The sequence below is a fragment of the Nipponia nippon genome, unplaced genomic scaffold (genome assembly GCF_047370975.1).
Source record: "Nipponia nippon isolate SJK-2023a ecotype South Korea unplaced genomic scaffold, ASM4737097v1 scaffold_10, whole genome shotgun sequence".
Classification (NCBI taxonomy): domain Eukaryota; kingdom Metazoa; phylum Chordata; class Aves; order Pelecaniformes; family Threskiornithidae; genus Nipponia; species Nipponia nippon.
The window spans coordinates 4,159,259-4,185,740 of NW_028262291.1; the positions used below are offsets into that span (position 1 = coordinate 4,159,259).

Sequence of the window (26,482 nt, forward strand, 5' to 3'; positions counted from 1 at the left end):
AAAAATAAATATCTATGGAGCTTTAGTGATAGTTCTTGCAAAGGACTTTAATAAGGGCAGGGTTTAGCTTGCAAATAATTGCCCCCCCCCCCCATAATCCCTTGAAAGTTTGTGGATAGAAGTCACAGGTGCACATATTTATACAGATGACTACATCAAACTGTGGCAGCTAACAAATTAGTCTAAATTATCACCTAGTCAGAAAACAAAAAAAAAAAAATCAGAGAAAAAAGTTTGTGAAATTGCTTGCAACTTACAGTTCCTCTGTGACTGTGTAGCCACCCAGATACTTTACCTATACTAGCTGTACTAAGTGCCTAGAGAAAGTGCTCAGTCAACACTAGAGCATTCTGAATGGTTTTCACTGGAAAGCCAGCTTTGCAGGGGGTTTATTTTCACAAGAAATGTAGACGCATTTTGGGCCGGCCCTTTTGAAAAATCCTCAGGCACTCTAGAGTTTACAAAATTTCCACAAGTTGTTCCCTCTGCAACAGCTCCAGCGTTTCGGATGCATTAACATTTTAGATTACTCCCATTACTTTAAAATACCCTCCTGTGAATTAGCACACTGAGATGGGAATCACTTTACTGACATTTCACATGTGTTTTCCTAACCATAGTCGCAATTCAAGTCTTCAAGTCCTTGTCAGTTTGACAAGAAAAAAAAAAAAAATCTCCTTGTATCTTCACACCGGTGTCCTTTAGAAACACCCAAAGGTGTTTGAGACATCTTCCCAAGCAAAAAGGAGTTCCTTGGAATAAACAATCCGTGAAGGGGAAAGAACAAGTGTCTTGGGCAGAAAGAGAACTACATTTAGCTGAGATGAAACAAATGTGTCCTGTGAAACAGGAAGAAAAGGGGAGGGGGGCAGTGGAGAGGGCAGCAGACAACTCTGACTTGCTCGCTCTTTCCAGGCTTTGTATTTATTTCTGTCATGGATCTGAAAAGGCAGGCAGCAGACTTTGTAGAAGCGCCTTATGAAATGGGGTAAATAATGGACCCCAGATGCCCTTGTTTCCTTCATTATTCAGTCTAGGCCTTCAAAGCTGTTTTGCAGTGTGAGGTATCAGAGGGAGGTAGAGCGTTCTGTTAACAAGATTTCAATGAGCTTTGGAAGCAGGTCCAGGGAAGCTGCTGGAAACGTTTCAGACATAGAGCACTTTTGTGCTTTTCTGACCTGTATGTAGTGAGAAAACATGGGACAGAGGGTGCCTTGATTTTTAAGAAAACATCATCTAAACAATACGTAAACAACAACAGCAAGGCTTTGTATGTACGTGATCCCATTAATCCAACATTCTCAAAGCATCTAAAATACATTAAATCATTAATCCCAACTGCACTACTTCAGACTGAAGCACGGAGAATTTAGAAGATGTATTAAAAAAGCACAGTGAGCAACTGGCCAGCCAGGGCCATGAAACCAGGCGTTCAGTCTCCTACTTTCCCCTACTCCTTCCCCTGCTCCTGCTATGAGGCAACATTGCCTGCCCACTTAGCAACAAAACAGGGACAAAATACATTTCACTTTTGCTTTGAGACCCACCCTAGACATTTCTCTGTGCATGTTTCTAAGATTCCTCATGATTTGTCATCAACCAAGAGCCACGCGAACCCAATTGACATATCCAAACACTTCACTTTTTGGATAGGTTTAGCATTGCCTGGCAGTTCAAATCCAGCCTCCACGGATCACACCCGTTGCTAACAACTACATATCTTTCTCTCCACTTTTTCACTTTTCCTTCCTCACTGACATTAACATTTAAAAGCTGAACCGTGTCTCAGAAAGCTTTTTTTCAAAAAAGAGATTCCTGGCTATTTCAAGTTGCCATTCTTCTTTTAGCTTTTGCTTTCTTCATTGTCAACACCAGCCGCTCTATATTTACCCTAGCGACATTACATCCTGTACCTGGGGATGGCTCTGTACACTCAGATGTTTCCGAGTCACTTAGGGTATAGGATGTATTGTGCACCGCATCCTTTCTATTACTGGTCTCACACTTTCTTGCGTGTGCAATCTTATCTTAAAAAAACACAATGGCACCACCTAAAGGACATATCATGTATATAGGAAGACTTAGTAGATGCATTTGCAGCAACTCTCTCTAATCTACCATGTGCCTGCGTGCGCATGTACACACATGTGCTTTTGACAACACCGAGCCCTATCGTGGCAATTTTCATTTTCTCAGGAATCAGGGCAGCACAAAGCTTATTCATGATTATAAAACCATGCATACAGAAAAAAAAATCCATATTTTTATAGCTCCTCCGATAAGACTGTAACAGAAAAGACAACTGTTAAAGCAGCTGCCCTTTTCTCTGCACTCGAAACGAATGTAACAGGCGTGCCTAATATAACAATTTGAGCAGTTTTAAGGAAGATTAAATATAGGAAGAAACACTCTTGCCAACAGAATGGCAAGTCAATATAATCCATATAAATCTCTCACAAAAAATGTATCAGAATACAAGAAATTAAAAGAAAAAAAAAGATAGGAGACCCTTTAATTCTGTTGTACCTAGGTAATAGAGCAGCATATATACTACTATATATGTATCTTACTATATGTTATGCAATGGTCATAAGTTCCCAGGAGAGTGGGGAAGTTTTTAAGAACAAGTTTAACTTGTTCTCCTTTCTCAGCATCAGTCATAGCTTTCATAGTTCATTCTTATAGATCATTTTTGTGAAAGCACAAAGTGCTTTCACAACTGAGGACAGGCACAACAAACACTCTTCCTAACAAATATTTGAGGGTTCGATCACTTGGAATGTACATTTTTTCCCAAAACAAACAACTTCAAAGCTAATAAAAGCAAGAGTCTACTAGTGGTTCCAGTTCCAGGTTATATATTCATCTGATCCTTTGAAACGGTGATTTTTTACAAATATACCAGAGATAAAATTAGTTGCCATGCGTGACTCACTCTCAAATGCTTATGACAGTGGCCATACGACACTGTTCTGTGCTTTGGTTTCAAACGGGGAAGACTAAGACACAATCAATTGCCCGACAAAATACTTCAAAGTTGTTTTGAGGGGTATGGACTAGTTCAAAATGTTGTTAATGGGTTCTGGAGACTTCCACTAGACAATCTAAAGTCATTATCATACGATACATGTGCAAAGCTGTTTAATTGCTTCAATTTGGTTACTAGTTGGAGATATTGCATGAGAAAAAACTGCTTCTTGATAGCTGAGGAGAGAGGCCAAGGACTGATGGGGCATAAAGAACAAACCACTTCCTACCCTCCAGGTCAGTTTGCAGGCATATTGGTAGAAGTGGGTGGGGAACCGCAGGCTGTACTTTGGTCTCTCAGAGAGCAAAATAAGAAGGAAATATCTTTCAAGGCTTGTATTTTAAACACTGTTTTTCAGATTAAAATGAAAGCAGAGCTTTTCAAAATATTTAATATGCCAGTTGTGCAAGAAGGATGTGCCAACCTTAAATATAGCCGTTAAGGGCCAGATATTCAGAAGAACTCAATTGTCCACGTGCATCTCCAAATCAGATGACTAGATTTCCTGAAGCACTAGGCCTCCAGCAGAAGTTTTGATTATTTTGGCATTTCCTTTAGGAGCTGAACTGGAAGTCGACAACAACTGCTGAGTGCTCAGCTCCTTGAAAAACCTGGCCTGGAGATTAATAGCTATGCAACGCTTAACATACTCGGCGTCTCTCATAATTTACAGCATTAGTTGCTTAAGTCTAGCAATAGCTTTTGGGAAGCTGGCCACTAGTTTTCCCACTTTACAGATGAAAAAATAAAGGCAAAAGTACCTGTTCTAACAGTAAGTCTAGAGTAAAAGCTATCACAGACCCAGATTTCCCCAGTCCCCTGTATTTCCATTAAAAAGTAGCAGCAGAAAGGTGAATATTTAGAAGACAGCAACAACCTCAAGGCCCCAGGCAAGACTGAAGACACACATAATTGAGGCACATACAAACAAGAAAGATCTGCTGTTCCCTACGTGAATTTGAAGCTCCGTGCTCAGTCTTAAGAGACACTCTGTATTAATAACTTCTGCCTATGTAAGTATTCTGACCCTTCAGTACATCCCTGTCTGAAGAGGAACTTGACATTATTCATGGAAAAAGCCGATGAAAATTTTGCAAAGGGAGTGGTGAGTAGCAAACCTGTCATATAGGTGGGAAAACAGGGGGCAGTTGCGGTGGGGCGTGCATCTTTTTTGAGAGCATTAAAAGGAAAACGTCAAACCTTCTAAGTCTTCAGCCATTCACTGCCACAGCCCATAAAAAGAATTCCTGCTACATCCCCCAAACACAGTTTTCGTGATGCTAAAGGGCAGCCAATCAACTTACAAAACTTCTAAAGGGGACCATAAAACCATTCCTTTCCTTTCAATTAGAAATGAGGCAGACAGTTCATAAAAAATTGGTTACTTCAACACATAGGGATACCTGCCAACCTCCGGGTGGCATGGACATTTTTGTGCCAGCGCATTATGTGTTCATTTCTGACTAAGTGGCTATAAAAGCCCATCAATTCAAATTGCCTTGTGAGGAATTTAGCTCAACATAGGTTAAGACTCCCTTATGCAACAGTCATCACCTTAGTGATAGGTTCTTTAACTCTTTCCGTAATTGTCAACTCAGCAGCAGTTACAACACCAGGCTTAGTAGTTTTTCTAAAGCCAATATCCTGTTAAAGTTCGTAGAATTTCATCTGAGCAAAGACCCCAGGATTTAGTTTTCAAGTTACGTCTTGGAGTGCAAGATGTGCAAAGCTGACACTGCAGCATTCAGTGGAAAAGCAGAGAGGGCTAAAAGGACAAGAAAAAAATTTAAAATGAACTACTCTAGTCACCGAGATCAAATGTTCAGAGAAAAGCCTTGAAAATGTTTATTCTCCCAGATTAGATGGAATTCTAAGCAGTGTTTATTGGAGAGGAGAGATGGAGTGTGCTATGTCTTATTCTTGCTTCCTGCATCCGCCTTTCTCTTAAAAGTGCTAAGTAGCAAGGCTGCAGGGATTATGGTGCCGAGGGAATTCTTGCCACTTTCCTTCTCTCTCTCTATTTAAACATGACAACTCTTGGCAGGCCTCGGTCACATTGTTTGTGTAGCCAGGACAAGAGGGTGGAATTCTGGAACACGTTCCAGCCCACATTCTGGATTTTCCTATAAACTAGCCCCTTATTTTAAACACACGTCTCTGTGAATTACCTTTGTGTTGCTATGCCATTTAAAAATCTGTTTCAAACACTCCTTGTAAATTAAAATCTGATTCAGCTTTAATTCCAATCAAGGTATTTCTTCATGGTAGATAATCTGCTAAAAAGACAGTGTTTGATTTTGTATTAAAAAAAAAAATATCGGGGGGGGCGGGGGGGAGAAATGGCTCAGAGTCAGCCAGAGAGTATGGAATCTTTCCCTCTAAATTAACAATTTGAATAACTGCATATGTTGATTGCATAACAATTTATACAACTGGACTTTATTGCTTATATTGTCAGAAGATTGGCTTTCCCTTTTGTGAGTACAATTTGCATATCTACTTTTTTTGCACGGCCAAGTAAGTAAGTAACAGGCAAAATTTCAGCGATCATTTGCCTAAGAATTGGATGCATGAATTTGCAGCTAAAAAGTACAAAATAAAGGTCAAACTGAGACAGTCGAAAATTCAGTCCCTGCTTTCTCTTACTCAGCTGATTGTTGCATAAAGATCAACATTGCTCAATCTGGTATGTGTACTTTCAGCTCAATAAGTGCTTTCATTCATCATTCACAACTTGCTGTATTATGAAAGTTGAACTATATCTTTAACACAAACCACACTTCCTTTGTCCTGAATGAAAGATCTGCCTGGGCACACTGGAAAACAGGCTCGCTGTTGATGCAATGTTATCACATGCAGTGAGGCCAATATCTTGCATCTTAAAGCCCACAGCAAAAAAACCTATGTAGAACAAACTTCCTATGTAGAACAAACTACCCAAGTAGAACATTTTTAATTAAATGATGGAGGTAAAGGAGGTCTTTCTCCACCAGTGGCACCAGGTTTAACAATCCATTTGTCACACAAACGTTTCTGCATCTTCTTTCATGAAGCTGCTGATGCATATTAGGACCTACACTCCCTGCAGGCACGGCCCTCCTGGATACCATCTGCATACCTTATTAGAAACTCATTAACTGGCACTGGTGTAACTTCAGCTTTACACTTGCGTGCCTATCTAACACACTGTTAGTTTCTGTGTCACTTTACTTCCCTTCAATTCACTGTCCTTTTGACTGCTTTTCCATCCTTAGATATTGGAAAGGGTATTGTGTTCTGTGTTCAGATACTCCCTAACTCTCTAAGGGAAAAAGTCAGAAATAACAACACATGGATGTTATGAGATACCACTTCATTTCCCTGTTAGCTTAAAACCATTACAGGTATGGAAAGGCAACAAAATCATGCTGTCAGAAAGTAGGGTAGAACAGGAGAATAGGGAGGTTGAGAGGAAAGAAATAACAAAGTAAAAAATTTGAAAGACAAGGAAGAACCTACTTACGTTTGTCACAGCAAGCACCTTTTGTGAGTCTGAAGGCTGCCTAACAAAGTTCGAATGAGCTCAAGAAATGCCTGTACTGTCCATATGTAGAGCATGGATTTCATCTCACTGTATTTCACAAGCCAGTTCTGACAACTGAGATAAGATATGTCAACACTCTTTGCTTGTAGAGTTTTTTGCTCTTTTAGCACATCAAATGCATTCTACATCTTCGCAAAATCTCTTCTTTCTACTCCTCTGCAAACAGATACATTTTTATGAAGGTTAGCTGGAAGCGGTAGTAAACACGGGACTGGACCATGAGAGGGAAGAATGACTGGAGAGTCAAGCTTTGAGGGTCCATTCTCACTATGTAGCCAAAGGAGCCTGTTCTGGTTCATGAACCAAAACAATGCAAGCGGCATTGAGGTATCCGCTGCTTTCCAAGCTAGTGCTGCTTGGGTACTGTCCACCCAAAGAACCCTCCTGCACAGTATCGTAGCACGAGTGCTAAGCGATAGCCTGAGAAAACAAGTCACACGTGTACTGCCATACTGAATAATACCCATGTGCTCCTCTTATCTCTCCTCCTCCTTTCGTCTGCTGCTGAGAAACCATTAACACACTCAGAGCTCTCAGAGGGAGACCACCACCAAAGGAGTATATGGATTTCAGGTGACCTCCTGGACACTCTCAGCTGGTGATTAGCAAACACTAGAGTAAGCCTACCTTGTTAGCCAAGAGCAGCTTCACAGCCACTGGCTGACCCAGCCTACGCATATCCCACCCATTCCTCCAGGGGAGACTTTTCATTCTTTGCCTGGCTTGGGTAACTCCAAGTATTGGCAAGATTGTGAATGGAAGGCAGTCCTGGGACAAGCACGTACACTCATTTCCAAGCACAGAATGAGAATAAACAGTTTCTGAAAATGAAAGAATGAACAGGAATATAGTTTTAGGAAAACAGAAAACACTCCATAAAAAAAAAAGCAAAGGTAAGAGAAATGGGTATGGAAAATTTGGAACTATCTCCAGCTAACTGTAGCAACCTACAAAAGAAAACTAATAAACAAATATGCAAGTTTACAGGATAAAGTGGTTATTAATTTTCCAGTTTTTGCAAATGAGAGCCAATAAACGTCTTTGTAAAATTTTAACAATACGTACAAATCTTAGGCATTTGAGCACCTTCTTAGAGGTATCTTGGATAACATTAAGCCATAAATAAAGCCCTAAACTCTGGTTATCTTCCTTACCAAGTCTGAAGGTTTCACAGAATGTGGGTTTTCTTCAGCATTAAAAAAAAAAAACCCAAACATTTCTATTAATAAAATTTCAGCATCTTCAGAAATTAATAGAGTATACCATTTACACCCAAGACCCTCAGCACCAGAAGTATCATATGCCAGCTACAGAAGATTGACAGTCCATCCCACAGGTCTTAAAACACTAAAACCGTTGTTTTCTTTGTGTCACCATAGCTATATTCTAAGTGCAGTAGCAACAGCACATTTCTAGTAACAAATTCCATATAAATGGAAAACATGCAAAGTACACAGAAGCTAAGAATGTTCCACCCATGGCATACAGGCATGCTAGTTTTCTCAATAAGACTAGAATTATAAAATTGGCAGTTCCTATAAACAAGCATTTATCTAATAGGAATCTGTTTGTGTTGAGTGGGTAAGAATTTGTATTTAAATTTTCTGCGTGTATATTTGTGTTTCATCATACGTTTGGCATCAATTTATAATTAAACTAATTTCTGTAATCAAATGGCAAGAACTATCATGTTTAAAAGGATAGCAAAAGCTGTGAAAGATTCATGATAGCAGAGTTCATTAAAAATGAATTTAAGTCCTATGTAAAGCCCCCTGCACAGATTAATTTCAGTTATACGCCCAAAGGTTACAGGCAATTTATGCCCTATTTAAGTCATATTCCACAGCACATTTACATCCAGTCCTTTGCAGCGATGGTTTAAAATTAAACCAGACACCCAAGGACTTTTCATTTTAACTTAAAGAGTTAATGTAATGTTTTGAAAAATGGTGGAATAACCATCACTGGAAGATTTTAAAAGCAAAGGAGACAAACATCTGCTAGGAATGACGGAGGTATATTTGATCCTGCCTTGGGGCAGAGGGATGGATTAAAAGATCTTTTGAGGTTCCTTCCAATCCTATTTTTCTTCAATTCCAAGGTGTGGAGATGGGAAAACAAAGAATCACAGAAAGTGTCTGAACAACAGGAGGAAAAGTAATTGTGTAATTGAGACCAAACTGTTAACTGATTGCAACTTCCACGTTACATTTGGGTTAGAATTACTAAGATACAATAGTACAGAATAACTGAGACAAAAGAAAGACTAAAGAAAAGCAAGGAAAACAAGAATTCAGAAACCTGTTGTGGAATTGAAGGCAAATGCTTGCTTGCCATACACGTCCTGTACGTCACCTCCCAGAAGCCTGTGCACAGCTTAGCTTTGTTTCCAAAATCAGCTTGGATTTTCTTGAGTGTGTCCAGCCTCAGGAAAAGGAAAAACAAGTCATGCTAAAGCTTCAAAGTGGGCATAATCCCAGGCACAAATGAGAGATTATATTCAAGTACAGGCCCAAGCATAAAAGCCACGTCTGAAAACTGAGGCTATGACATGCACCAATCAGCTCCTTTTGCAGCAACTTATGCTCCCACGTATTTTCTCAGTCAGAGAGGAAAGGTATGAAGGCATCCTTTTGAAAATTAGATTCTTAAACGCATTCAGCTCCTACACTATTTCTTTCCTGCAGAGCAAAAAGGACAAAGCCACCTTTCCCTCAGGAAGGGCAAGCATGAAGCTCTTTGTGTGTCTAGAGCTAACTTCCCAGGAAATCTTTTTGCTTTATTTTCCTTTATTAAATTATTTGATAAGATCATTGTGCCATCAACCTTTATTTCCTGGGACTGGAAATTCTTTTCCTCTATCTCCATTTGCAGTCCCAGCGTATCTCAAGGGTGTCCAAATCGTGAAATTGTTCTGCTTGTAATTCAAATCAGCCAAGTTAATGGCTTTTTAAGAGTAAGAAATTCAGCAGCCTGTCTTGCTTGTGCTGAGATTACTGCACTCAGCTCCCAGCAAAGTGCCAGTTTTAAAACGAAAAGTTTCTTATTCTTATAATCAAGATCTTGCAGTTATTTGATGCCATTTTGAAAAGAGGGATGTAAGAACCAAGCAAAAATATACATTAAAAAGGCAAACTCAGAAATACAGCATATACAGAGTATTACCTTAGAGCACTGAGGATACTAAGATATTTTTTCCATCTATTCCATGCTATAATCAGAGTTTATACCAAGGCAATGCAGAAGCTCAAGGGAATACCCTTTAAGAATGAGAGCAGGAGTTTAGAAGACAGATTCCATTCCTGACTTGGCCACCAGTTCCTTTGGGACAAGTCATTTAATGTTATGAAACATCAACATTTTGAAAACTGTTGTGCTTGTACGCCCCAAGAAGTATGGCTGAACTGAAAGTGAAGAGGGAAGGATAAACATAAATTCTATTATAACCAGTAGCTATAGATTTGGTGTGATGTAATTTTAGAAAACAATGGTTTTCTGCAGTCTTTTTGCGTGTCGTATTTAGCGATTATAGAAAACATGTGCAATTAAGGAATGTGCAGTGGAGTTTATGATGACAAGGCAACTATGCAGAGTCTTATACAAATGGAGCTACAATGATGTTGACTGAAGTACAGGTACGCACAACTGAGAAGAAGGACTCAAAGGTGACTTTAAGATGTCCTATTTAAAGGTGCCCTATAGATCAACTTTACATTTCCCAAGAGACCCTTAAAATAGTGAGGAATGGTAGTACAGTACACACATTTCCCAGTCAGATCCTTAATCTGCTGCCCCGAAAGCTACACTGAAAGTGATGAGGAGGATGGTGGCAGGGACTCTGAATCATCCAAAGTTCATGTACCAAGAGCATCCTTCTATGGTTAAGGACTTGCACAGATGCTGTAATATAAAGTAGAGAATCAGGGCATTGAAGCACAAATGTATTCTGCATGTGGTTTGTCCATGCATTTTTCAACTGTTCTTCACCATTATCTAGTCTCTCTCCAGCAATAAGGAAATATAAACAGAAGTAAAACAATTTGCCAGCATTTTCCTACTTTTGAAACAGCTACCACTATGATACCTCCATTACGATAGCGAAGTTATAGATTTTTCCTTTCTTTTTAACTGTATCAGGTGGCATTAGTCAATAAATACAGAAAGGTCAAGAACAAAGCATTCATACTGCACTGAATATCTCTCCTTGCCTTTCCTACCTTCATTTATTTTAGCCTATCCCTGCTGTTTTCACATGCACTCTGTTTGCATAGAAAACAGGCACTGGGATTTTGGAAGAAGAACGTCTAGGCCACAGAAATTTCATAATCTGACCAAAAAAGTGAAATTGGCAATGTAGTCACAGCTTCTCTCTCCACCTGCCTAATGCCTAACGTGAAAAAGAGGGAAAGAGAGAGGACATTGTATTAATGGATATGTTATTGTAGGAATCAAAGGTTGTGGCTAAAATTGTCCAGCAAACAGATCTAAACTGTAAACTGGTCAAGTAAGAGGGGCTAATAAACCTTTTCTGTTGGTTGTAAAGTGGAGACAAGTAGTTATTGGCTAGGTGCTCTGCACAGCTGTAAAGTGAGAGGGACTTGGAAGGCATTGTGACTTAGACACTAAGGGATTGAATGTGACTGCATAGTAGTGAATAACTTGTTTGTCGTTCATGTGAATAAAATGTGGAAGTAGATCGATGCTTTTCTCCATAATATGGGTTCTCTACTAAGCACAGTAAATCTCCGTCTTACTACAATAGTGTGAGATCATTCATGCCATTAGTTTCAATGAGACTGACTCTATACTGCATGCAGTTTGCTGTTCTCTTTCCTCAATATAACAAAGCCTGAGAGTGCCAGCTGCCTCTTGAGTCTTAAAAAGAAAGAAAGAGAGAGAGACTTTTATTTACCATGATTTTGATTGGTTAATTTCACTCTATTATTTTGTTGCTTCCTCCCATATGAAAAAATGCATTGTCGTTCAAACTAACACACACAAGAAGGGCCGCTCAGTTAGCATGCAAAACATAAATTACCAGCTTGTAATGACACTTTGAACATGTAGCATAACACCACCATCAGCCTGTTTTTACTCCAATATCACAGTTTTTTTCCTCTTGCGGCAGGGGCTATAATCACAATCCCATCTGCTGAGCTTTAGTTGAGCTGTACACACACACAGCAATTGGGTTTTACGAGTGTAGTATTATAATTATTGTAGTATATGGTTGGCACATGAATGAAAGTCATAGTACCGCCATCTATAGATAAGGCTAAGTTATAAAGATAACTGTGTAACAGAGGAATTTTCAAAGCATTTTAATGACCTTCTGGCTTTAGCGCTATATAATTTAATATAGCCATGCTGCTGGCACTCCTATGGAAAAAACTGCATCAACACACTTACCATGGACCCTCTTCCCCTCCCTGCACTGCCATAGCTGGCACCGTGGCTTGTCCATTACAATGTAGCTGCATGCTAGAACTTTGTAAATAAGGTGCCAGTTAGGATGCGTTTTGTTGAGAAACCAGAGTAGGGGGATGGCTGTTGAGATAGGAGTAAAAAAGCGGAAAAAGAATGCGGCGCCCACATTTGAATACATCTCAGTGAGTGCATCACCACAGAACTGGTCTTAAAAAAGATAGACTGAAAATATTCAAATAAAAGACATCCAAATTCAGAGGGCAAATTCAAATGCATCGGTCTATACGCTACTTGTGTTTCAGATGCTTTCAGAAAATGTGTTTTGAGACACCGCTCAGTAACAGGAACAGAAAGTTGTCTGTTGTCTGATTGCATGCATGTTTATTTTAAAAATAGGAGGGGGTGAGACAAAACATACAGAAAGCCCAGAAAGTTTTACTTTGAGGAAACAGCGTGTTGCATCCCCACATCAGGCCTGGCTGCTTAAACTTGGACAAGTCATTAAATCTCTCAATACCACAGATTACTCAGCTGTAAAACAAAGCTAAGTGTATACAGCTACCTCGGATGCAGAGATGAAGTGGTTAATGTGCAGAAAACACACTGTTTATATTATGTATGCTATGTATTTATATCATTTCTGATCTCTCATAAGGACTTCTGCAACACTGAGGAATTAACATGGGGACCTGGCACTAGTCTGACTACCCAAAGTGCTTGGGAGTGAGAAACAACAATCCATCTGTTCAATTACCAGCAAAACAAAGCCAGCATTACATAAGACTACAGTAATATATAGGCTTATTAGGAACCTGGTTCCAGAGGTTGTTATATGCAACATTACAGTGCTATATAAATGCATATTAATAACAGCATACAGTTTAGCAGTTTGGCACACGTGTTAGCTTTGAAAATGTGTATATTTTTCCAATAAATGGTCATGGCAGCTTTCTCAAAATTGATATAGCCTTCTCAGTTTGAAAAAATGAAAAATCAGCTGTTGAAAAAAACCCACCTAGATACACATTTGCCTCGTATACTGGAACAGCATCTCTTGGGTAAATAACTCATGGTTTTGACCATTAGTACGCGTTCCAAAGTATGTATTTACCTGATAGACCATAACAGCCCTGAAGGAGCCTGTCTAGTCTACTGGGTAATATCTGATGGATTTTTTTTTTTTTTTTCCACAATTAGTATGCGTGCCACTAAGCATCCTAAATCATATAAATAGTGTACCTTTAAAAAAGCCAAAATATAAATTTAGACAATCCAAAACACACAATGATTTGGACCACAATGCATGGGCAAGCTAAATAGTTTAGGGTTTGTAAAATAAAAGCAAACACAGATAGATATTTTATACTCAGTTCCACTGTAACATGAGCTGGCATTTTGAAAAAATGAGCTGAATTCTATACTGGTGCCAGAGACTCAGCTACCAAAAATATTTCACAGGGTTTTGCAATAACCTCATGGTAACTACTCTCTTAATCCATTAGAAAGAGTGGAAGTCAAACGTAGTTTCAGAGAACTTTGCCACTCTGGTCTCCTCTTTCTATATAGCATCAGCCTTATGTCCTATGGGCCAACAACGTTCATAACTTTATACGACGTGCTGAAGAAGTAGGGTATTCTGAGCTGATTTCACCTTGATGCACACTAATAGCACAAGACTTGCCATGTTTCCAAATCCTCTCAAACAAGGATGAATTTCATCTTTCTCAAGTAACCCAGAGAGGCAGGGAAGGAAGAGGCCCTTGTAAGACACTCGTGCTTTCCTCTCTGTAGGAAGGAGTTTAAAGGGAAGGGGACAATCATTATCATTCTTTACAATGCTTACATTTACTACGGAAAGAGTTCGCAGTTTAAAAAAAAAAGCCTTAAAAGGGTGTATCCTTTTCCTTTAATTATTGGCTTGTATCTTTGTGCTTCGCATACTGTTGTACAGTTTTCTAAAAAATGGTTGGCTAAATAGAATCTGCAGGCTTTACTTTTTTTCATAGCAAAATAAAATCACTTAAGAATATTTTTAGCGTTAAGGATTTTGTAGAAAGCCCCATGGATGCAAGTCCTTCTGCCCTTCAGGCAGCTATTTGTATCATACACCCCCATGACTTTCAGGTAAACACCACAGTAGTCACTGCCATTAGCATCTCAAATTGTGCTTTGAGTATAAAGTATTATCAGTCAGTCCTCGCATACAAGGTACTACTGTGTATGCAATTCACGACTGTATCTATGCCAATCTATGGTCTACGCTCCATTTAAGTTCCACTTAAATCCTGATTGAGAACCCAGAAAAAGGCTTTATGCCTTCTTTAAGATCTATTGAAGGTGTGAACTTTATCCAAGGAATACAAATGTACCACTGATTCAAACTTTTTACCATATCCCTAATAACCAGAAAGCTAAATGGAATTCATTGTGTATATAACAAAATGAACAGTCAGCAAATGGGAACGATGTTAACAGCAACAGGCTTTTTCTAATTTGTTTTCCTTAGGTAATGAGGACACTTTCCTACTATTTCTAAAAACCTACTATGGCTATGCAACACTTCCAGTTAAACACAACTGCAGATAATCAGCCACAAGAGATGCTTAACAGCACATCTACACAACTCTCTTCCCCAAGCTTCCTAGGCCTGAAATGTTGAGAAGTGGTTGACACTCAGCCTGAAAAGCCAGCCAACAATCTCTATGCTTCAATTCATGCTCCAGAGCACATCTTTGTATAGGTTTACAGGCCTAACCTCAGTTAGCTAGCACTCAGTTAATAACATTTCTATGTAAGTCTCTAATAGCCATCTTCTTGAATTTCATCATCATTTTCATTTTCACCACCACATATTAGGGACAGACATTAGTTCTAAGCTTCTGCGTTTTTCAGAAAGAACTACTGGGTACCAAATACGTATATAGTTCCAGATACCACATTTCAGGGGCTAAACAGGAGCTAAAAATCTCTTAAACCCTGACACAAATCATCATTGGTACATCCTCTCAAAACCTTTGGTGTAACTAAACATTACTAAAGGCTGTGGCAATACTTCTTCATAAACAAATCACAGGCTGAGATCCACTGTTATGTCCACTCATAACCCAAACGACAGCTACAAGAGCCTACACGACACTTAGCCCCGGATGCAGTGAGCTTTGGAAGGAGGATGTTGAGTAAAATTGCCTACACTGGCTGCTTGAGTTACTAGAAATGTCGATAGTGAAGTCAAGACCTAGCACATCATATCACACAACTTTACAAGAAACTCATTAATCCGAGGGAAAAAGGGATGTATATAAAAGGCTCATCTTAGGAAAAAGAAACCTTTCAAAACACTGAATTCTTATTAATGGTATTAATATCTCCAAATTTACACTGAACAACCAAACAAGTATCTACATTTCCTTTAAAATAAACTGCCAGTCACATAAGCTGTGTGTAATTTCTCAGAAAGGAAGGTAGCTGGTGTGCTACTCATGCTTTATTACTTTGAAAGACAAATTTTCACTGTTCAAAACTGGAGCAAATCCTTTCTGCTATTCCCTTCTCAGCTGTCACTGACTTTTGGTCTTCTAGATTGTGAACTCTTGAAGTAAGAGGCATGTTGTTCAGAGTATTTGCAACCTACCCACAAACAACAATACAATATCCAGAATCATCATTTTGAGACTGAAAACTGAGAATCTCAAAGAGCAAATGATTATTCAAAAAACAATTCTGAATTTAAGGATACTTGTAGAGTGCTGCTTCTATAGCATATATTACCTGTTCTCTGCATTTATTACCATACATGCACATAAATTTATTCACAACTAGCCAATTATCACTGTTGCCCCTGTTGGATGTAAAAACGTTTGTTTGATTTTTCATTTGCACATCATGCCGCCCCCCCCCCCTTTTTTTTTTTAAACAGGTGAAAATAAAGCTTCTTCAATCTTTTGTATTTGGAGCATTTCTTCGCAAATAGGTATCAAAATTGGCCACATTTTTTGAAAGCTAACATCAAAGTATTGAAGTTTTTTTCCTTTTTTTTTTTGTTTGCTTGTTTTTTAATCAAGCCAGGAAAAGACGACTGCACACTAGAAAAAAATTTGCTTCGAGATTTTTTTTTTTTTTTCAATATATTCATGGAAAAATTTATCACAACAAAAAGCATGAATAACAGATATATAACTGCAGTAAAATATTGGCTATGTATATCTCATTCCTCTGGGTGCCTGAAGAACAGCATGAACTAACTTCAGCTACTGTAACACAGAGTAGAAAAATGAATTTGAATGTAAGGTTCCTTTATGACTGGAAACTATTACCTCTAGGTTTCATTTAAATAGGTCCCTAAAGGCACGCAAGAGGCCATTTCCATATGTATGGACTTCATTGGGCAAAGGCTAACTGGACTGACCATTTAGTGCAGCCTGCCATGTATGACAAAGTACTTCCTCCTGGATACTGGGGAGAAGGGATATTTGCCAGTTTGCCATTGGCCTGTGTCGGGCTTATGAAGTTGCAGTTGATTTTGCTAGACATCCCTCCTTTCTCTGACAGGCATTTGTAAGCAGACACATTGTCAATGTTTTCATGTTGCTTCAAAAAAAATAAAGTAAAATAAACAGGACTATGAGCTCCAGCACAGGAGGGTCCATATGCAAGTCTATACTCCTGCACCCTGCTGCTGCACCCCTGCAATACAAATGCTAGCCAGACAGGTAGCAGGGAAATTATAAATCACATCAGTTTTAGTCACAGCAGTGTACTAGCGAGACGGAAATAAGGACAAAAGCTGACACCTCAGTTTATCATTGCAATCAAGTCTTGTTTCTGGAGATTTCATTAACACAATACTTATTAAAAACAAACAGCAATTCTCTTGACGATTAGTACTTTTAGATCAGTAGGATTTTTTGGATGAATGTTAGATTTAGTTGGGTTTAGGCTATGGTATTTGATTCATCTCCTTTCCTCCTTCACAGAATGTTTCAAAATTCGAATAACCCCATAAGTGAAAAGTGATAATCCTCTCAAGCTAAGAGCACACACCTTATTTGTCAATGAAAACTGCGTTACTCTCTCCAGCTCCACATGATCATAATTAGTCTGAGCAGCTTGATGCCATACAATTTTCACACTGACAAAGACATTTTCAAAGATAGTGCTCTGAAGCTGGGATACCCATACAAATATTTCTGCTTATCAAGCAAAGCTACCCGCTGGTCCATTGCAATTCAATCCTGCAAGCAGGTTTGCTCAAGACAGTGTCAGTAAAACGTTCTGCAAAATCATTACAGGTTTTAAAGTTGTGTTTTCTTAATAAAGCATATTGCCATTGTTCACTCTGAATTCAGAAAAAATGCCATCAGCCTTAATTTGCAGCATATTATTATTTGCTTATCTACTTATCATTTAGGTAGTTTTTTCATCATCTCAAACTCTCCATGTTTGTAAAGGAACTGCTGGGTGAAAGAAGATCTTACGGCTGCTACACAACTGGGAGTCAGGGAGTGTTCCCAGTTTGTGTCAGAGATTTCCTGTGTCTTCTTCCATAATTCACATAACTTCCCTCCTACAGAACCCTTGTGAGAATTCACTGATGTTTGAAAATATTTTTGTCCTAAGTAGGAAGCTGCTACAAAACGGTTGACATTAAGTCAATTTTTTTTTTTTTATGTTACAGTACATGAGGTGCATTGTTTTCTCACTTTGGAAGAGAGCACTGCAAGATCTGAGATTCTATTTTAATGACAACTCCTACATCAATTCAAATTGTTACCTACATTACATTCTTAATACAGACGAACTTAGTTACAGATGGAAGAATGAAACAAAGGAATAACTTGGGGGTTTAAGTTAATACTATAAGAAAGTTAAATTCACCAATATACATGTGATGTTTATCCAGAGAAAAGGTAAGACCATTAAAGAACACTCCAGGCTAGTGTCTGAAATAGGCTGGCTATTTTTAACTTCTTTGATCTAAAAATTATTCCAAATAAGTCTCCTCTCGAAAGACTGAAAGTAAGCTGAAAAGCATACAAGTTCATGGAGACGTCTACTAGTAAGATGGTCAAATCAATACCTTTTTATGTGGAAAGAATATTATTCAATGCAGTGAGTACTTTTAATAACAAACTAACTACTGTCCACCTGATCTCAAGTAAAGATTCTCACCACTTACCTAGTGCTATGCTCTTTGCATATCTTTGTGCCACAGCAAAATGTAACAGAGATAAGGGGAAAACAAAAGCAGCAAAGTTTTTGTGTGTGGTTTCCCCTCACCATCCTTCCTGTCTTTCATTAATAACCTCCATTGTTTACCCTAATCTAGTCTAATACATGAACTCATCTGAAAGACAGGTATGGAAGAAAGCAGCAATTTACTTGTAACTCAACCAGCTGCCTGCAGCAACATCACATAACTACATTTCAGAGAACAATCTGGTTTTAGAGGAGGAGAGGCAGGGGAAGAGAGAGAGAGGGAGGGAGATCAGGAGAGAGCAAGGGAGCATTGTGTGCTAAGGTAACACTCTCTCCCCTCCTTGTGGTCTCAAAATGTTCTTGCTGTCTGAACGCACAGATTTGAATCTCATGCAGTTCTTCCTTTTAGGCTAAGTCTGCCCTCAAAGAGACGTAAATCTAATAGAGTTACTAATAGAATGCAAGTACATAGCAGAATTGTTTCTGCAAGGCACATTTGTAAGTTCATATATAAGAGCAGGGAAGCTGCTTGCAAGACATTTCTTAAAGAGCTTCCTAAATAAGTGCATCTGGTATAGTTTGCAAGAGCAACTGCCAGATATTATATCGTTAAGAAATAATTTTTCACCATGAGATTTGCATGGACAACAGATCCTTTAATCTCTAAGCTGATGTCGAGACCTTGGTAGCTGGCATAATTATTCAATGAGTTATGTAAAGCAAGTTCGAGGGTTTTAGCCAGTTCCCATTGGCAATCATCCGTATTAACAGTGAAAGCGGTATTTGGTATCAACCTGAGCTAAAAGACCAAGGTGATAATGATTGATCATTCTCCTACTCACAGCATGCTGAAAAACACTGGCAAGTGCAAAAACTAATACCAATGCTGGCAAGCAAATGGCATGGGACATATACAGTGCTCATGTCATCATTTTTAGTTACAAAAACATTTATTTATTTAGTACCTTGTATCAGAATTACATTAGCCCACCTTAATTATCCTTTTATTTTACATTTTAGTTGATTATTTTGTGGCTGCAGGGCTAAAGAAGGAGGCAAGATCCCTGCTGTAGGGAACTTGCACGTATAGTATAGCTAGGAAAGGAGTATAGGAAAGGAAAGCTAAGAAAGCAGCGCAATGTTTGATACACGACAGCTTAGTCCCATGGGTTTAGGCATTTGTTTTAGCTGTAGGTAAACAGCTCAGTACAGGAAACACCAAAGTTCACAATGGCCCTACTACTTTTTCTAAGTAGCCTGGCCAAGTGCATGTGTGTGGGTTATTAGCAGAGGAAATTGGAGTAGGAAACAGAGATGAACAAGGTTATTTAGGGTAAACAGTAGGAAGAACCTATTGAATAACTCACCAAATGGTAGTGAATTCGTTCCAGCACGTTGGCCATAACGCAGGCTCTAGAAGTCTACCAGTATAGTCAGAAAACAAATAGACGGCAGATACTAGGAAACAAACAACGTTCCCTGCTAAACAGTCCACGATGTGCCCACAGGTCAAATATTGCAATTTTGGTTTCCCCATCTTATAAAATGCAGAATGGAAAAAGAAAAGTAACAATCATGATCAAGGGCACGGAACAGCTTCCACGTGATGAATAACATAATAGACTTGGAGTCCTCAGCCTGGAAAACAGGTAATTATGAGAGACATGGTTAAGACCTCTAAAATCACAACTAGCATGGAAAAGGTGAACAGCAAGAAATTACTCCCTGTAGCTACTAATAAAAGAACTATGAACAACAAATGAAACTTGCAGGTGACAAATTTAAGGTGAACAAAAGGAGATATTTCTTCATACAGTGTGTTTAACCTGAGGAATTCCTTACCATAGCTCAGAACTGAGGCTAAGGGTTTGCATGTGTTCAAAAAAAAAAAAAAAAAAGAGTGGAAACATTTGCAAAAGAAAAATTCCAATACTTCTTGTTTCTCTGGCTCAGGAGAGCATTCTGAAAGAGTATCACTATTACACTTACCCTGTTCTTTTCCTCTTCCCTAAGCATCCACTATCAGATTCAGTGTACTTCACTAGGTGCACCTCTGCTCCATCTCCGCACATCCACTTGTATGTTGTGGAACTCGGAAGTTTAGACATTTGAATTTCAACACTTTAAATACATGCTGGAGCATTTGAATAGATTAAAACCAAAGCTTGGAGGTTCTTTAACTCCTGTAAGTTTCAACTAATGCATCAAGGCTTTTCTAGGAGGTACTACAGGAATGCGTCTTTAATAAAAAAAAAAAAAGTTGATTTTTTACAGCACACTGATACAATGAATGAAATGTTGGTATGGTTGATGACCCAATAAACAAATAAAATCAGTTCCATTCAAAGAAAATTTTACATTTGTTACTTTCTTCTGCTAAAATGAAGACCAAAATGTTTGTGCTTCAAATGTCACATTCCACAAAAGATACTCTTTTCAGACCATTGTAGAAAAAGCAAAGAAAATTAAGTGTTTGATGGGCAAAGCTACTAAACAACAGAGCTGCTCAGTGCATTCATCAATTCTGTGATGAAAATGCTCATTCAGGTGTGAGGAAATCCACTTTCAAGTCTCTCCTTTAACCCATCAGATCCTAAACTTAGGGGACCTGCGTCCCAACCAAATGCCTTCACTTCCTATGCTTTCCTGTTGTAACCCTACCAGCAGCAACTGTGGTAGGTGCTCTATGTCTGTCCTGCAGGAAGCCCCAACCTCAACTGAATTTTTACTGGTTGTACTTTTTAACCTTCAGAAAAATGACAACTCTGCTTGAGAGAACAGTTTAGGAACTGCTTCTCCGTAGCACTCTGGAAGTGAGGATGATGGACAGCAAGAAGGAAAGAAATTCCACTTTTTCATGTTGATACTGATCTACTTTAAATATTTAGGTTATGGGATAAAAGTCAGAATTTGCAACTCCTTAAAGAGCATCATTGTAAAAAGACACATATTCCTTCTTAAAAATCCACACTGTTTCCTTGATAATTTATTATTTAGAATGAAACAGACTTAAAAGGAAGGATCACATATGCCTCAACCCCAAATAACCCCTATTTGGTGGTCACCTGCACTGAAGATCAAACTCATTCCCCCCTCCCTGCTTGATTCCAGTGAATTGAACCATGACCTCCCATTTGCCAAAAGCATTTCCTAAACACTAACCATTGATATTTGATTTCATTTATAAATGAATTTTTTGTTAGGCAAATGGACCTCTGAATCTCTTCTATGTTAGAGATAAAAAATGTTGACCCAAGCTTTGTGCATCCTAACACAATGAACCTCAGTGTTAATGAGACCAGGAAACTCTATGCATGTTCGGGATTATTGCAATTCCAGTTCAGCAGCTTCACATAATTTCTCAAACAACCAAATTCATTATGTGGCTCCATTCATAAAACCCTGCTATACTTCATACTGGTCAATAACTTAGGGCCTGATGATAAGATACTGATTAAAAGAACTCTGGTCAAATCTGCGTGAGCAGTTTCTGTACTTGACAAAACGGAAATGCAATACCCAAAGAAGTCCTCTCAGATACTTCTGTCCCTGCTCCACCTATGAATACTAAGAGTGTCCCATGAGGACTGGTAACAGTTAGTTTAATAGGAAGCAGGAGAAACAATTGCTATTGCTCCACCTCCTAAACTACTGCATTACAACGTGGTTGTCAGTATCTGGAGTGTTTTACAGATACACTGTTTATTTATTTAAGTCATGATTAAAGCAAAGCGTTCTATAAAACTATTACAGCAGGTGAGAGGAGGCAGCCTGTTCCCTTTTCCTCAGAGCAGGGATATCCTCAGAATAACTGAATATCCCTAACCGATGCATAAAACAGACATTCACAGAAATTCCTTGCAAGGCTCCGTTTTCTATTCCCCTCTTTTTTGGGCACAGGCTCTCACAGGCAAGATCAATATATTGCAAGCAAATCCCAAAGTACGGGCTTTAAAGGCAAGGAGACACGATTCCTCTGGTCTCATTGAAACACACACACACAAGCTGGGGAAAGACCAGCGGACACAAATAGTTAAGGAAATGAACATAATCAGCGTATTCTTGAAAAGATGACACATACATGCTCACACGATGCTATAGTCACTGTTGCATGGAGCACCCCTTCCCTGATAGTTCCACTGGGGTCTACCTGGAAGCAGGTCTCAGTCCTGGCTTACGGAGCCGGGAGCTTGCCACAGCACTACAGGCTGCAAGACAATGAATTTAAATAGACTAGATTTTACTCTAAGCTTTTCTTCCTGCAGGCTATGTACAAACCTTTATCTGAGTTCCCACCACACCTCTGCCTGGGAATGGTTAGCTTTCCCCCAGGGTCATTTGATATGGAATCCCTGCTTTATATACACAAACACCCACACATTCATTATACTTCTGCTTTATTTTCCTCCTAGGCTTGCGGTTCATTCTGTCCTAGTGACAAGGACAAGGCATAAGGTGCTTCAGTACAACTATACAATTCAGACCAGGAGCAATGCAAAGTCCAGTCGTTCGCAGAGGTGTTGGATAACGAAGTCACCCAGCCCCCTGGTAGCACCGTAACTCATCCCTACCTGTGAACCTTCTCTTGGGCCATACACACCTTGTGAAATACAGACATCGTAGCCTATTAGATTTCCTTCTGTGCTAAATCAGGTCAGATTAGCCAAAGTCAAGAACACTACTTTCAATACTGCTGAAAATTTTCACTGCAAACTTTAAAGTGCAATTAGTTTCAAACACAGAATAGAATGATCTAGTAGCAAGATAGTCCATGAAAAGCACGTGTTCAGTGACAGTAAGCCAAAAGAGAACATGAATCGCAGCACAAGATAGATGCTGTATTTCAGTCACCTCCAGCAACTCAAATACAGAAGACGTGAATTGTGGTCACGCAGGAACAAATTTTCTTCCTGAGAATCTGGGTAGATCTACTCAGAGAAAGGTTTTTTTAGTGCATAGAAGAAGAAAAGGTGAACTAACAAGCAAAGAGAGGTGTCCCATGCTGTCAGTCAAAGTTCAGTTGCTGGGATACAGCAACAGAAGGAAAGGTCATCACATGTATGACAGTTATGCAGAGCTTCAAGACTTTAAATAGAAAAGAGTTTATGTAACCCTGGTGCCCAAGTGCTTCCTCATGACAGTCTCTCACAGCCAAACCATCATGGTGCAGTTAGGAAGTGTTACCTGTTACGTTTAAGGGGTTCTTTTATTCGCATTGCAATTAAATCAACGGGCAAGGTATAAGGTGTAGCCTTTGATGGAATTTTTATGGTTTATAACAGGAGATTTAATCACCGAATTTATTTTCATGTTATGGTTTATACTATAGCAATAGTATAATTCTGAAAAATTTTCATTCTACCAACCAACACAGCAATTGGAAGTTTCTGTTGATTTTCCACTGTTCCATTTAGAAGACAACATAGCTGGATTTTACAAGATTGAAATTTACCAAAAAGATAGGGTGATAGCATTAATTCATTCATTTCGTATAACTATGTAATAATTCCTTGTATTTTACAGGGAATTCTGCTTTTTGTCAGTTAGAAAATTCAAGCTCTTCTCCCCATGAAATTAACATAACAGATGCCTAAAAAAATATCTACCATATTCAGATGAGAAGTGCTTATCACCATGGTTTAAGTGTTCAAAAATTATCTTCAGGAGATATGTTTATAATTTTCATTAGGAAGTACCTTATCACTATAATAACATGAGATTAAATAATTGAGAAATTCACTCTAGAACCAAAGCAAACCAGAGAGTTTACATATCCACTTGAACTGAAATAATGTATTTCAAACACCATATTAATCCTTCAGTCACCATTAAAGACCTTGTTGCTATACAACTGAATAACCAGATAGACCTTACACCGACTAGCGGGTTCAGTGCAGCAGCTCTTCTCAAAGCTACTCACATACCCACTGCTCCAGTAAAATCACGAATGCAAACCTGATGCCTACTACCCACCCAGACCATGGTGGCTCTCGGTCACGCCTAGTATGTGCAAACGTTGCTATCCTAGCTGCAAACTGTACTATACATTTTATAGTCTTTGTAGAGAATATTCCATCCATACCACTAAAGACATCACTTGAGAAAAACTAAACACGTGAAACTATTTGCCAAAACTGCTATCCCCATTTCAGATGCAGCAAAAATAACAGGAGAGCTGCTCTAAGCAGCTGGCCAGAGGTTGCCCATATACAGCATAATCCTCAGGTTGCCTAAAGTTATCATTGCTGGCTTTGTGTCACACATTGCCTGGCTCATTCTGTGAGGGCAGGTCTGTAAGAACTGGGACTGTGAAATGATCCATCGCCAGATCTTCAGCCCTTCCAAATCATCTTCTGGAAGCCACGGATTCCAGCACCAGACCCCGAGTCTATTTTAAGATAAGGATACATTCAACATATTTTGGACTCAGTGCAGCTGTGTATTAAATCTGTAATCAAAAGGGGATGGGATCATTATGGTATTATGATATGATAGAGATTCAGGAAAATGATTCCTGAAGTCCTGAATGTACTGCTTACTGTGGGCAAGACATCTAAAGGGCATTTTCCTGATGAAAAACAATTTTAAGCTCTTCATCAGCATCTTCAGCTCTCTGGTGAATTCTCTCAATCTTAAGAAGTTTTCTATGGTTGAAATGCACATCCATTTCACTGGAAGTAAAAGAGATATCTCAGACTGGAGCGTAAAAATGTAACAGCTCAGACAATTTTATCACTGTATTTCTGGATGTTAGCTTTTTCTCAAGAATGGTTGAGGTAATCACTCAGAATCAACTAAGGTAAGCCATTTTATCCTTTTTAAAAGCTGCTGCAGTCTGGGGCAGGGGGGTAGGAAGGAGAAGGAGGAGAGGACACTGACAGTTTATCAGTTTCATGGGTCATCAAGAAATCAAAGCTCAGTCCACGGCAGCATGCACAAGAAAAACTTCTGCCTTTATACAGAGAAAGTAATTGGTAACTACTGACTATAAAAAAAAAAAAAAGTTTGGCAAACTCCAGAACTGTCTTTACAGTATTCTTTGCATACCTTACATTTGTTGAATGGTTTCCAAAACTAAAGCTTTCCCATGGGAAGGCAAAGAAACAATAGCAATTTCTTCTGAATGAAGCTCTTCTAAAGCCAAAGAGTAAACATACAGTATGTGACCTGAAAGTTTGCTTTTAACTCTACAAGTGGCTAATTACATAACTAATCAAAATACCTTCAAAAGCAATTCCTAAGGGAAGACTGAAAAAAAAAAAAAAAAGGGGGGGGGGGGAACAAAAGAAAAAAGCAGCCCAGTAAGGAGAGATGGTGATGGATAAACAGTTATACTGTATAAACCTGTATGTGTGTGCACATACGTTCAAGTTTAATGATGTTTAAAGATTTATTGTTCTTCTGCACAGGACTGTGTAACCACAAGAAATCTGTATTCTACCTGAGACTCTAGTGCAGGTTTAAGAGATGGATCTGTATGCGACACAGCTCCTATTCCAAAAGGGAACACGAGCTGATGACGTGGCAGCCGTGGAATGTGATTACTGCATGCCCTAGGCATACTTCTCAACATCAAACAGTGAAACAGTTTGAGCTTCAAGACTGATTTTGAAAGGTGGACGTGTTTGCAGAATTTAAATTCTCTCTTAAAAATTAGAGTGGTGAAGGAAAGTCTGTTTCTTTACTGGGGAGACATGAAAAAACCCAACATTTAGAGAAAGGTCTTTCAGGTCAGGGATGCAACATATACTTGCATCTCGTATGTGTCTTCCATAGCCATGCAACACGTGGAATTAACCAAGATATAGACTTTCTTTCATATTTGTTCTTAAAGAAAACTAAGACCAGGTTTAGACCTTATAAACCCTGGAGTTGTATCTTTTTTAGACACCTGTATTACAGGCAGAAAGGAATTTAAATATATTTTGTGCTTAGTCTATATAAGTGTCCATTTATATGACAGTTTAACAAAACTGTCCATTTCTGTGCAAAGCCTGGTAGAGGTTGCAGGGTTAGGTGTCTCAGTTTTGTTGTACCGCCATTCCTTCGTGTGCTGAAGGCAGGATTAGCTCAGGCGTTCCCTGACCCCTGCTGGCAGGGCTGGCCTCTTGATTTCTGCGTGCAGAAGGGGAGAGAGGGGATCAGGCATTGCATGGCTTTAGGAATGTCAAGAAGAAGGTATAAGGAATTTGAAAGCCAGGCAGAAAACGCTTCGCAGGTAGAAAAGCCTTCTTTGGAGGCTATGGCAG

General features: G+C 39.0%; 1 long non-coding RNA gene across 1 annotated transcript in view; it reads right to left on the reverse strand.

Annotated features, from left to right (window-relative positions):
• Positions 1–22,445, reverse strand: part of LOC148057037 (uncharacterized) — a 274,920-nt gene extending 252,475 nt beyond the window's left edge. The window contains exon 1 of the long non-coding RNA XR_015701163.1: positions 22,315–22,445. This is a non-coding gene — a long non-coding RNA (uncharacterized LOC148057037). The remainder of the gene's footprint in view (positions 1–22,314) is intronic.
• Positions 22,446–26,482: the final 4,037 nt, after the last annotated feature.